Here is a 13751-nt window from a genome sequence, read left to right as displayed (position 1 = left end):
AGCATCGTCGTGTGCAACCACTAAGATCTCCGAACCATACTCTACCAGGTGGCAAGAGTGTAGGTGTTGTTTCTCTACCGGGCCTGTGAAGATCAACTTTGGTGGGTCTTGATAGTGGCATACGTCCATCTCAAAAATCCGTGGTGCACCATTCCTAGGAGTGATAAAGTCAGGAACCGCGTATATCTTTCCGTGTAATGGCAGCGGTCCATTGATATATGACCCTGGGCATGTCCAACTTAGCATTGTCCATTGCGTATCTAGGGAGGTAGCAACAGCCACATAATCAAACACATTGAAGGTAAGCAAAACAGTGACAGTTCCTGAAACAAAGGAAGCACAAGTAGAGATGTATCTCATCACAACAAGCTCGAGCGGCCAAGCTCCTCCCTCGGGCTTCTGTGAGGCCAGGGTGGTGAGCCGGGGAAGCTCAACGATGTCACCGGCGAAGGGGTGGAGGAGACGGGCGGCTGTGTCTTCATCCCTCTGGAGGAGGAGTAGGCCGTAGACCGAATCAAGAATACAATGGTTGGCAAACAGCGGGAGGCGGATGCGGACAAAGACACCTGAGTCTAGGTTGAAGAAGCGGACATAGTCACCCAGCTCGGGGTGCCCAGGATAAAGGCCACGACCGTCAGGGAACATCGTCCAGCGACGCGGGTGGAAACGTGGATCGACGACGCCACGGCCACGCGGGCAGAGAGTCTCTGATCGCCACTGCACGCAAACAGCGCGGAAACGGACGTAATCCAGTAAATCGCCGGCCAGCAAGTGCGACGCGACCAGCCGAACCAAATCTCCTTGCATCGATTCCCAGCAAACCCTAGGGCTCCGGGTTGCCGACCAGCCGGGAAACATGCATCTTTGTCTTGCTGATGAGATGGTGGCATGCATCTTGCGGCTAGCTATCGCCGATAAGATCTTCCAAGAGGTTGGTTTGTAAGCAAAATCGTTCAAAGCGACCACGGAATAGACGCCGACTCATGAGTTTCGGGAGCCAATGCAAAACGGTCTACCATGTATAAATAGTCGATAAACCTACACGCACGGACCTTTACAGATTCATAAATAGTAGGGTTCCCTGTATAGCATACTCCCACCTCAATGGATAAGATTTTGCATGTGAGATGGGTATATTCGATAACAACAGCCGTGCTAACTAGGGACGGGGCTTGCCTGCTCCCTTGGCGTGCTCCCATCCGTACTCCCCTTTGTTCATTTACCATACAACAGCCACACCATTTTATCCTCCCCGGTGCCCCCTTTTTCCAAAAAAAAAAATAGAGAATCTCCGTATTTCCGTATCAACCCCTCTCCGGCCCATACATATATTACGTAACGTCTTCTCGCACTGGCTCATGCCGCAGGCCGCAGCGTGCCGCCCCAGGACATGCATGCCGCACACCATCGCTGCGGACAAGCCCGGCCACGGTGAACACAACGAACATCCATCAGTTCACTGCAGCCTCCGCCTCGCTGCCGGCGACGTGAACATGATGTATGTCACGATGATCACATCACCGAGAACATGCGACACCAGGAGGCAGGAGGATGGCGAGGACGACGAAGAACTATGATAGCATGTCGTCACGCTGCAACTTTGTGTCGTCTAAGTGGCCATGCGACTTGTTCATATCACAGCGATTCAGCGGTGTACATTATTCGGTTGTCAATGATGGCGGCCGCCGCCACCGATGAGCTATAAACAATCCAGATTTGTGCCACGCCTCACCTTGAACCACCTGGGCAATAGACATGTTCGAGTGGATACCGTCGTGACCGGATGACAGTGAAGATCACGTCCATGCCGCTGTACGCCTTCTCCCTTCGAGCGCGGCCGACGGGCCGAGAGTACATAAGGTGAGCTTTTGCCACTAGGAGGCCGGTATCAAGCAAGGAGATGCAAAAGTATGCTAGTGGATGAGAAGCGAGCCTAGGTGTGGCCAGAACCGTACCGTCCGGCCAGTGCTCGACTCTGCTGCGACATGTGCTCCTTGATGTGGTCTGTGGTGCCATGCGTATGACCTGTGTACATACGGGAGTGAAGCAGCGGCGGCCGGCCGCCGGCGGTGAAGTTGGCTGCAGCAACGCCGGCTAGAGTGAACAGGAGGCACTTGGAGGTGCTCGGCGAGTTTCTTATGAGCTCCGGCCATGGGCTTTGTGACAACGCCTGTGTGCATACGGGAGTGAGTAGAAAATACACAGATTTTTTTGTCTTTTTTTTTCTAAAAAAGGGGGCACCGGGGAGGATAAAATGGTGTGGCCGTTGGATGGTAAATGAACAAAGGGGTGTACGGATGGGAGCACGCCAAGGGAGCAGGCAAGCCCCGTCCCTCCTAGGAGTTGGAGCGATTAACTCTCTATTGATTGACTCATAAGAAAATAGGCAGTTTTCTGATTAAATTAATCCATGAATAAATTATGAGCATGACATTGAAAGCATTGATAACACACTGGTTAGAATCTAACAGAGCATGTACTACGCATATAGTAGAAACATCTATGCATATCGCTAGTACTGCTACAACAGAAATAAACATGAGAGGGATAAACAATGTATACCCTTCGACCGGCCATGCGGTGGCGGTGGCGGCGGCAGTAGACGCGGCATCCTCGGCGGCCTTCTTGTCGGCCTCGGCCTTCTCAGCGGCAGCACGGTCGGCATCGGTCGACATGGTGATGCAGACGTAGATGAACAGAAGCGAGCAGTCGCGTAATCGCTACCCAAAAACCTAATCGCCCCTCTCCCGTACAGGATCCGGAGAGGCGGGGTTTCGGAGGCCTGCTCTCCCGTTAACCGTGTACGCGGTGAACGGGACGGAGTCGCCGGCGGCAGCAGCAACAGAGAAACGACGTGGGCGTGGAGGCGGAGATGCGTTCTGTTTCGTGGCGGCTAGGGTTGGCAGCGCCCCACATATATATGTGCGGCTGTGCGTGGAGAGACGTGGGCTGAATCCACGTCCAAGTCGGTAGCCCACGATCCGACGTCTCAGATCATGGCCCCACCTGTCAAAGACTCTCCGTTCCTGACCGGCAAAAAGAAGCGCATAGGAGTGAGCTCGGCTCGGCTCAATCTCGCAAGGCGCGGCGCGTCGTGACGAGGCGTGGCGAGGCGAGCGGAGGAGGAGGAGTGCGCGAGGGCCTCATCTCTTCTTAAGCTCCAATAGCATGAGGAAGAGAATCCCTTATAAACCACTCCAACTCTCCTTTCACTTCCAAGGTGGGACTAAACTTCCCACCACCTTGTCATGCCACCTACATGGGCCCTTAGAGATCAAATCTGAAATTCTCATATGGGCTCTAGGCCCATCTCATATTTCAACAATCCCCCACCAGATCTCAGGGGCCCAGTTTGTCGTTTGTTCCAAACGCTGTTTTGATATACCAGCATCTCAGTGGAGACCGATTAAGGTTGAGCTCCACCTAGACCAAGTAGTTACACTCCTTCACAACTGAACAATGGACTGTGCCTTGAATTGTCAATTTGGCGTCAAGAAGTTTCACCACAAATCTCACTGATACGAGGCTGCCGAAGGCCGACCCCTCGGGTGGAGCATATTAGTCACACTCCTGGCCTGTTCATGAGCTTGCTAGAGATCACCCCAATCTCATAGACTGTGACCAGCAGTCGGGCTCATACAGGTGTGTTCCTCCAAAGATCCCTCCGTAGGATAGCATCTTGCTTATGCATATAAGCCTTGGAACACATTAAGACAGTAGTCATCCTTCCATACAGTTTCACAGAGTATTGCATCTCCAACGGAGTGCGTTAGTAAAGTTACTCTCCTTAGTTCACCACTAGCTTGTTTTCCCAGGTCCTACTTCACGGGATCTCCGATCACATAGGTTGGGTTACTACCATGGCAACTCATGTGGGTCTCATACCCATCTCCCTTGATGCGTTATCTATCACAACACGTGATAGCCCTTTAGTAAAGGGATCTGCCAGATTCTTAGCCGTTTGAATATAATCCAACGCTATCACTCCGGAGTTCCTCAATTTTCTGACAGCTTTCAATCTCATTCTTATGTGTTTGTTGGACTTCATGTTGTCCTTTGAACTCTTCACCTTGACAATAACTGTTTGATTGTCACAGTTCATAAGGATGGCCGGAACCGGCTTCTCAACCACGGGCAAGTCCATCAACAGATCTCGAAGCCATTCTGCTTCGCCACCCGATGTGTCTAATGCTGTTAATTCTGCTTCCATTGTCGATCTTGTTAAGATCGTTTGCTTGCAAGACTTCCAGGAAACAGCACCACCTCCAAGAGTAAATATATACCCAGTTGTGGCCTTCATCTCATCAGCATCAGAGATCCAATTTGCATCACTATACCCTTCAAGTACCGACGAGTATCCGGTATAGTGAAGTCCATAGTTCATAGTACCTTTCAGATAGCGCAGAACTCTCTCAAGAGCACCCCAGTGTACATCACCCGGTTTGGAAACAAATCGGCTCAGTTTGCTAATAGCAAATGCGATGTCAGGCTTCGTTGCGCTCGCTAGATACTAGAGTGAACCAACAATCTGAGAGTATCTCAATTGATCTACAGCTGTGCCTTTAGACTTTCGAATCAGCACACCAGGATCATATGGTGTTTGAGATGGTTTGCAGTCCGAATATCCAAAACGACTCAACACCTTCTCAACATAATGGGATTGCAGAAGTGTAATCCCACCTTCATCATCTCTCAATAGCTTGATGTTCAAGATAACATCAGCCACTCCAAGGTCCTTCATCTCAAAGTTCTGAGATAGGAAAGACTTAACTTCCTCGATCAACTTGAGATTAGTTCCAAATATGAGTATGTCATCAACATACAAACACAGTATAACTCCTTCGCCCCCACCATAGCGATAGTATACACATTTGTCAGCCTCATTAACAACAAAGCCAACAGATGTCAACGTTTCATTAAACTTGTCATGCCATTGCTTAGGCGCTTGTCTCAGGCCATACAAAGATTTCACCAACTTACACACCTTTTCTTCCTGACCATCCATCACAAAGCCATCAGGCTGTTGCATATAGATTTCCTCCTTTAGCTCTCCGTTCAGGAAAGCCGTCTTAACATCCATCTGATGAATGAGAAGACCATGCGAGGCCGCCAACGAGAGTAATACTTGAATGGTGGTCAGTCTGGCCACAGGTGAATAAGTGTCGAAGAAATCTTCTTCTTCTTTCTGGGCGTAGCCCTTGGCCACAAGCCTAGCCTTGTACTTTTCTATCGTACCATCGTGCCTAAGCTTCTTCTTGAACACCCACTTGCATCCCAATGGTTTGCAACCATAAGGACGTTCAGTAAGCTCCCAAGTCCCGTTAGCCATGATGGCATCCATCTCGCTACGGACCGCATCCTTCCAGTAGTCAGCTTCTGGAGATGCAAACGCTTCTGAAATAGAAGTGGGATTATCCTCCACGAGGTATATGAAGAAATCATCACCAAAGGTCTTTATAGTCCTTTGTCTCTTGCCCCTACCAAGGGATTCCTCATTATCCTCCTCAGGATTTTCATCATGTGTTTGATTATAATATTCCATCGGAATGGCAGGTTCAGGAGTCTCCTCAGATTCCTGTCTAGAAGTGCTTTGTACATCTCTCATGGGAAAAATGTCCTCATAGAATGTAGCATCTTTAGACTCCATAATTGTACCGACTTTCATGTCAGGTATCTCAGATTTCACTACTAGAAATCTATAGCCAACACTATTCATAGCGTAGCCCAAATTAACACAGTCCACAATCTTTGGTCCAAGCTTACGCTTTTTGGGGATCGACACATTAACTTTCGCCAAGCAGCCCCAGGTACGTAAGTACGAGAGTGTTGTCCTCCTCTTGGTCCACTTCTCGTAAGGAGTGATCTCGTTATCCTTTGTCGTAACTTTATTCAGGACATGACAGGATGTCATTATAGCCTCCCCCCACCATGCCTTGGATAAACCCGACGTATCTAACATGGCGTTAACCAAATCAGTTAGAGTATGGTTTTTCCGCTCGGCAACCCCGTTTGACTGGGGTGAGTAGGGAGGCATCCTCTCGTGAATAATGCCGTGTTCCGCACAAAAGGCATCAAACTCTTTCGATAAGTACTCTCCACCATGATGTGACCGAACTCGTTTAATTTTCTTTTCAAGTTGATTCTCAACTTCTGCCTTATAGATTTTGAAGTAGTGTAGAGCCTCATCTTTAGTATTTAACAGATACACATAGCAATATCTAGTGGAATCATCTATCAAAGTCATGAAATATTTCTTTCCACCTTTAGTCAACACACCATTCATCTCACAAAGATCAGAATGTATGAGTTCCAGTGGCGCCAAGTGTCTCTCCTCTGCTGCCTTGTGAGGCTTGCGAGGTTGCTTATATTGCACACACGAATGGCACTTAGAACCTTTGGCTAAAGTGAAACTTGGGATTAAATTTGATTTTGCTAGCCGCATCATAACACCGAAACTAATGTGACAAAGACGTGAATGCCATACTTCAGATTCATTAACACTCAAATGAATATTGTTCACGACTTTATTACATAGATCTGCAAGAGAAAGGCGGAACATGCCTCCGCATTCATAACCCTTTCCAACAAATAGTCCATATTTCGTAACAACTAATTTATTAGACTCGAATACCAACTTAAACCCTTCTCTAGATAGAAGGGAGCCACTAACGAGGTTCTTCTTGATGGCGGGGACATGCTGCACGTTCTTCAGCGGCACAATCCTTCTCGAAGTAAACTTCAGATCGACCGTGCCAACACCAAGAACAGAAGCACTCGCGCCGTTGCCCATCAGTACGGACCCGTGACCTGTGGCCTGGTAAGAAGAAAACAATGAAATGTCAGCACACACAAGAACACCTGCACCTGTGTTGACCCACCAATCGGTGGACGACCAAACTGAAAATACAGCAAATAAATTACCATACCCAGATGCACCACTCTCATTGTTGCTCACAATCATATTGACAGACTTGGAGTCCTACCCTTGCTTCGTATACTTGTTTGGGCACTGTTGGCCCAATGTTCAAGCGAACCACAAGTAAAGCATCCCTCATCCTTCTTGTTCTTCTTGAAGGTCTTCTTACCCTTCTTCTTAAAGTCGGCACTCTGTTGGACACCGTTCTTTCCGTTGGGCTTATGGGAATTGGAGTTCTTCTGATGCACCATGTTGGCCACAGAAGTTCCTTCGACCCCTTTTCCGTGCGAGTCCTTTGCCCTTGAATTCTGCTCAACACTCAGATGGCCAATGACATCCTCCACAGAGAATTCACGCCTCTGATATTTCAGAGTGGTGGCAAAGTTCCTCCAGGAATTGGGAAGCTTAGCGATTATGCAGCCCGCGACAAACTTGCCCGGTAACTCGCACTTAAGAAGCTCAAGCTCCTTAACAATGCATATTATCTCATGAGCCTGCTCCAATACAGGACGGTTTTCAACCATCTTGTAATCATGGAACTGCTCTATAATATACATCTCGCTCCCTGCATCGGCAGCCCCGAACTTAGATTCGAGCGCCTCCCACAAGTCCTTGGCAGACCGCACATGCAAATATGCGTCAACCAGCTTATCTCCAATCACGCTCAGAACTGCCCTGAGGAACACGACAGTGGCCTCCTTGAACGCCTTCTCCTGATCAGGAGCGATCGTTCCTGTGGGAGTCACACCGGTGACCCAGAACACATTCATGGCAGTGAGCCATAAGGTGGTTTTAGTCTGCCAACGCTTAAAGTACGTCCCCGTAAACGGCGACGGTTTCAGTGCAGCAGCAAAACCAGAATTCAAAAAACTCCTACACAAATTAGGTTTTTGGATTGATAAGAAAATAGGCAGTTTTCCGATTAAATTAATCCATGAATAAATCATGAGCATGACATTGACAGCATTGATAACACACTGGTTATGATCTAACAGAGCATGTACTACGCATATAGTAGAAACATCTACGCATATCGCTAGTACTGCTACAACAGAAAGAAACATGAGAGGGATAAACGATGTATACCCTCCGATCGGCCATGCGGCGGCGGCGGCGGCGGCAGTAGCCGCGGTATCCTCGGCGGCCTTCTTGTCGGCCTCGGCCTTCTCAGCGGCAGCACGGTCGGCGTCGGTCGACATGGTGATGCAGACGTAGATGAACAGAAGCGAGCAGTCGCGTAATCGCTACCCAAAAACCTAATCTCCCCTCTCCCATATAGGATTCAGAGAGGCGGGGTTTCGGAGGCCTGCTCTCTCATTAACCGTGTATGCGGTGAATGGGACGGATTCGCCGGCAGCAGCAGCAACAGAGGAACGACGTGGGCGTGGAGGCGGAGATGCGTTCTGTTTCGTGGTGGCTAGGGTTGGCAGCGCCCCACATATATATGTGCGGCTACACGTGGAGAGACGTGGGCTGAACCCACGTCCAAGTCGGTAGCCCATGATCCGACGTCTCAGATCGTGGCCCCACCTGTCAAAGACTCTCCGTTCCTGACTGGCAAAAAGAAGCGCATAGGAGTGAGCTCGGCTTCGCTCAATCCCGCAACCCGCGGCGCGTTGTGACGAGGCGTGGCGTGGCGTGGCGAGGCGAGCAGAGGAGGAGGAGTGCGCGAGGGCCTCATCTCTTCTCAAGCTCCAATAGCATGAGGAAGAGAATCCCTTATAAACCACTCCAACTCTCCTTCCACTTCCAAGGTGGGACTAAACTTCCCACCACCTCGTCATGCCACCTACATGGGCCCTTAGAGATCAAATCTGAAATTCTCATATAGGCTCTAGGCCCATCTCATATTTCAACAACAGGTTACAACATATATAAGGGAGAGCCCATGAGAGTCGGCACGCAGGCCAGAGCGTGCTGTTGTAGATCCTACAATCTAGGGTATACACAGGTGTACATACATGCTATACATAGAATTAGTCTAACACCCCCCCCTCAGCCGGAACTCCATTTGGATGAACGTTCAGGTTGGATCTGAATTCATAGTACACCTGAGATGGAAGCCCCTTAGTGAAGAGGTCAGCAAACCGAGAACTGGACGGTACATGCAACATGCGAGCTTCACCAAGAGCGACATGATCACGGACGAAGTGCAAGCTTATCTCAATATGCTTCATGCGCTGATGTTGAACAGGATTGCTGGCGAGGTATGAAGCACTGACATTGTCGCAATATACCACAGTGGCACGCCGCGGAGGACACTTGAGCTCATGGAGAAGTTGCCGTAGCCAGCAGGACTCAGCAACACAATTGGCAACTCCGCGGTATTCAGCTTCGGTGCTCGAACGGCTCACAGTTGGTTGTCGTTTAGAAGACCAAGACACCAAATTCGAGCCGAGGAAAACACAAAATCCTGACGTGGACTTGCGGGTATCCGGGCAGCCAGCCCAATCCGCGTCGGTGTAAGCCACAAGATCACGAGAGGTGAAGCGATAGAACTGAAGCCCGTAGTGAGAGGTACCCCTCAAGTACCAAAGTATGCGCTTGATCAGCTGCATGTGGCTATCCCGGGGCGCATGCATGAACAAGCAGACCTGCTGAACGGCGTAGGAGATGTCGGGCCGAGTTAGGGTAAGGTATTGAAGTGCACCAGCAAGACTCCGGTAATGAGTGGGATTAGAGAGAGGAGCACCGTCGGTGGAGGAGAGTTTGGAGCTAGTGTTAATAGGTGTGGAAACGGGCTTGCAATTGAGCATCTTAGCACGGTCAAGAATCTCCAGAGCGTATTATTGTTGGCAAAGAAAGAGACCGGATGCGGTGGGGGTGACGTTTATGCCCAAGAATGATGAAGGTCACCCAAGTCACTCATGGAGAATTCTGACTTAAGGGAAGCTATGATGGTGGTGAGTGTGTGAGGGGAGTTGGCGGTAAGAATAATATCGTCAACGTACACAAGAAGATAGGCAATGGATGTACCTCGATGGAGAACGTATAGGGAAGAGTCACTTCGGGAGGCAGAGAAGCCGAGGGAGAGCAAGTATTGCTTGAACCGGAGAAACCACTGGCGTGGGGCCTGTTTAAGGTCGTAGAGAGACTTGTGGAGCAAGCATACATGATCCGGACGGGCTGGGTCGACGAAGCCAGCAGGCTGAGCACAGTACACAGTTTCATTGAGCTCACCGTGGAGGAATGCATTCTTCACATCAAGTTGGTGGATGGGCCATGAGTGAGATGTGGCAAGACTGAGAACAACCCGGATCGTAGATGGCTTGACCACATGGCTGAATGTCTCATCATAGTCGACACCTTCTTGTTGAGTGAAGCCACGGACCACATACCGCGCCTTGTATCGAGCAAGAGAGCCATCCGCATTGAACTTATGGCGAAAAATCCATTTGCCCATCACCACGTTCACACCTGCAGGCTTAGGCACCAATGACCAAGTGGAGTTATTCATTAAAGCAATATATTCATCACGCATCGCTTGTAGCCAATTAGGGTCCTTGAGGGAGGATTTGTAGGTGGCCGGAATAGGTGAGATAGGAGGTGTACTGGTGGCGAGAAATAAACAGCGAGGCATACAGTAGCCACGTTTGGCACGAGTGGTCATTTTATGGGAGTTACGTGGGGGCTCGATCGGGAGTGCATGGCGAGGCAGACGTGGCGAGCTGGGAGTGGATGGCGCGGACTGCGAGGTAGATTCGGTGGACCGGGTTGTGGGGAGGCAGAGCCGATAGGGACGGATCGCGATGTGGATGCAGCGGCAGGTGGGTCCGAGGTTGTTGGCGCAGGGCGTGGGGGCGAACTGGATTGGGTGGAGCCAGTGGAAGTGGGCACGACAGTCGAGGGGGATTCGGAGCTGGTGGTGGGTGAGCCGTTGGGGAAGGGACGCGTGGAATCGGTCGGCATAGTGGGGAGGTGGGGCCCGGATGGAGGGTGGGGAGGCGATAGCGATGGGCGGGGCGGGCGATCCAAGAGATCCGGTGGAGGCGGGCGATCCGAGGAACCGGAGGCAGGTAGGATCGGCTGCATGGGATCGGATGTGGACGTGAGGGTGTGTGGCCATGGTGTGGGTGGTGTGTATGGAAAGATGGACTCATCAAAAATAACGTGGCGTGATACGATGACACGTCGAGTCGCAAGGTCAAAACACCGATACCCCTTGTGCTCGAGGGGATAACCAATGAACACGCAGTGAGTGGAGAGGGGCGCAAGTTTGGGAGGCATTGTGGAGGAGACGTTGGGGAAGCAAAGACAACCGAAAACACGTAAGTGATCGTAGGTGGGATGGGTGCCGTATAAGAGAAAATGTGATGTGTTGGGATGAATGGCACGGGAGGGACGCCGGTTGAGGAGATAGGTGGCGGTGTGTAATGCTTCGACCCAAAACGGAGGGGGAAGAGCGGCTTGTTGGAGAAGGGGTCCGGACAATATCGTTGGTGGTGCGTATGAGCCGTTCGGCCTTGCCGTTTTGAGGAGAGGTATGAGGGCAAGAAAAACGATAGGCGATGCCGTTGGAGGAGAAGAAGTGACGAAGAGTGGTGTTGATGAATTCGCCGCCGTTGTCGCATTGCATGGCTTTGATGATAATGTGAAATTGAGTATACACGAACGAGAAGAAACGTTGGAGGGTGGAGGATGTGTCGGATTTGTTGTGAAGTGGAAAGGACCAGGAGTAATGTGTATAGTCATCCACAACAATCAAATAATATTGATAACCAGAAAAGCTTACAACGGGAGAGGTCCATAGATCACAATGAATCAACTCAAAGGGAGCATAAGTTTTACTAAGTGAAGAAGGGAAAGAAAGACGTGGCTGGCGCCGTAGTTGGCAAGAAGTACATGGAGAGTGAGCTGCCTTATTACAATGAGAAAGAAAATCACGCCCTAAGGAAGCGAGCGTATGCGCGCTAGGATGGCCGAGCCGACGATGACACAAGTCCGAAGTGGAGACGTTGAAGAGAGCAGACGCCGGAGATGGAGTGGTGCCAACAAAGGGGTAGAGATCGCCGTTACTAACGGAGATCATGAGCACTTTCCGAGTGCGAAGGTCCTTCACAAGAAAACCATAGGGGTAAAATTCAATCGAACATGAATTATCTTTGGTAAAACGACGAACAGAGATAAGACTAGTGACGACATGAGGAGAAACAAGAATATCAGTAAGGCGGAAATCATGGGGGGGGGGGGAAGAGTGGTGGAGCCAGATGCGGTGATGGGAAGATGTTGCCCATTGCCAACAAGAATGCTAGATGGTATATGCTTTAATGAAGAACTGGGTTTGGTCAAGGTACCTGGATTGCCCGTCACGTGAGAAGAGGCGCCACTGTCAAGGAACCATTCAGGCGCCGGCGTGGAAGGATAGCCGCCGTTGCTGTATGCGGCGTTGAGCATGGCAATGTGATCCCACGATGGAGGCGGTGGCGGGTAGTACGGGTTGGCTGGCGGGGGCGGAGTGTAGGCGTGGTACACCTGGGCATGGGAGCCAGGACGAGGCCCGAGGACGTCGGCGGCGTTGGGAGGGATCCAGCCGGAGCGGGGGTACAGGAGCGCCATCCCGTAAGGGGCAAAATAGCCCGTGAACGGAGAGAAGTGTGGTTGCGGCTGACCACGGCCCCCACTATCGTTGCGGCCGCGGCCACGTCCGCGGCCACGTCCACGGCCGCGGTCACCACCATCACCGCCGCGGTCACCACGACCACGACCAGAGGGCTGGGGCGGCGGATGAGACGGCCCCTGGAGCCGATCGGAGACGCGGTCAGAGGAGCGGTCGCCACCACGATCACCAGCGGCGCGACCACCCACACCGGGGTTGCCGTCGGAGGTGCCAGAGCTGGGGAGAGCGAAGGCGGAGGCGCTCTCCTCGGCCGCGCGCTGCGCCTGAGACTCCTCGGCCAAGACCACCCTGGAGAGGACGGTCGAAGGGGAGGGTCTGATCGCCGAGAACGACCCGAATGGTTTCGAGGCGCTTGTCGAGGCCATGGAGGAACTGCGTGGTGAGATCCACCTCGCACTACTAGGGAAAACCTTATACACAGAATCTTAGCAGCAGCGCGGTCTAAAAATAGGCGCTACTGCTAATTACAGTAGCGAGCTTCAGAAAAGAGCGCTACTAATGACTGAGTAGCAGTAGCGCTCTAGGTGAAAAGAGCGCTACTACTATAATTGCCACGGTGTTGCCTCCAGGCTAGATATAGTAGTAGCGCCCTTCCCGTGGACGCGCTACTGCTAAAGAACTTAGTAGCAGCGGTTTTCCTCAAAACTCGCTACTGCTAAGTATCACCGCAACTAATTAAGTTTAGTCCCATACTGCTAAGCGAACAAGGTGTTTACCACCTTAAATATGTTGCTTCTCAAGCTATCTCGAGCACTTCGTCTTTATTGAACTATATATGTATGATTTGTGGTTGCAATATGAATCCTCGCCTGTACCTATACAGGTACAGTGAGGATTCATGTTGACTATTTAGATTATACACAAAAAGATCAATGATGACCATTGTATATTTTTGATGTTCTTACTAAACAAAAGAAATAACTGCTTCCATTAGCAGTAGCGGTTTTCTCTAAAACGCGCTATAGATAAGTTAGCTATAGTGCGTTTTCAATACGAGCGCTACTGCTAGTTCGAGTTAACCACCCCCCGAATCAAAATTTCGCTAAGTCCTCCTTTCCCCCCGGCCTGTTCCCCTACTCCCGTCGCCGCCGCCCGAGCCCGAGCGCGCCTGCCCTCACCGCCGCCACCGCCGCCCGCCCTCAACCTCACCGCCGCCGCTCTCGACTACACTGTCGCCGCCCTCGACCTCACCACCGCCACCCTCGACCGAGCCCGCCG

The sequence above is a fragment of the Triticum aestivum genome, chromosome 4A, assembly GCF_018294505.1.
Source record: "Triticum aestivum cultivar Chinese Spring chromosome 4A, IWGSC CS RefSeq v2.1, whole genome shotgun sequence".
Taxonomy (NCBI): domain Eukaryota; kingdom Viridiplantae; phylum Streptophyta; class Magnoliopsida; order Poales; family Poaceae; genus Triticum; species Triticum aestivum.
This window is presented reverse-complemented; position numbering follows the sequence as displayed.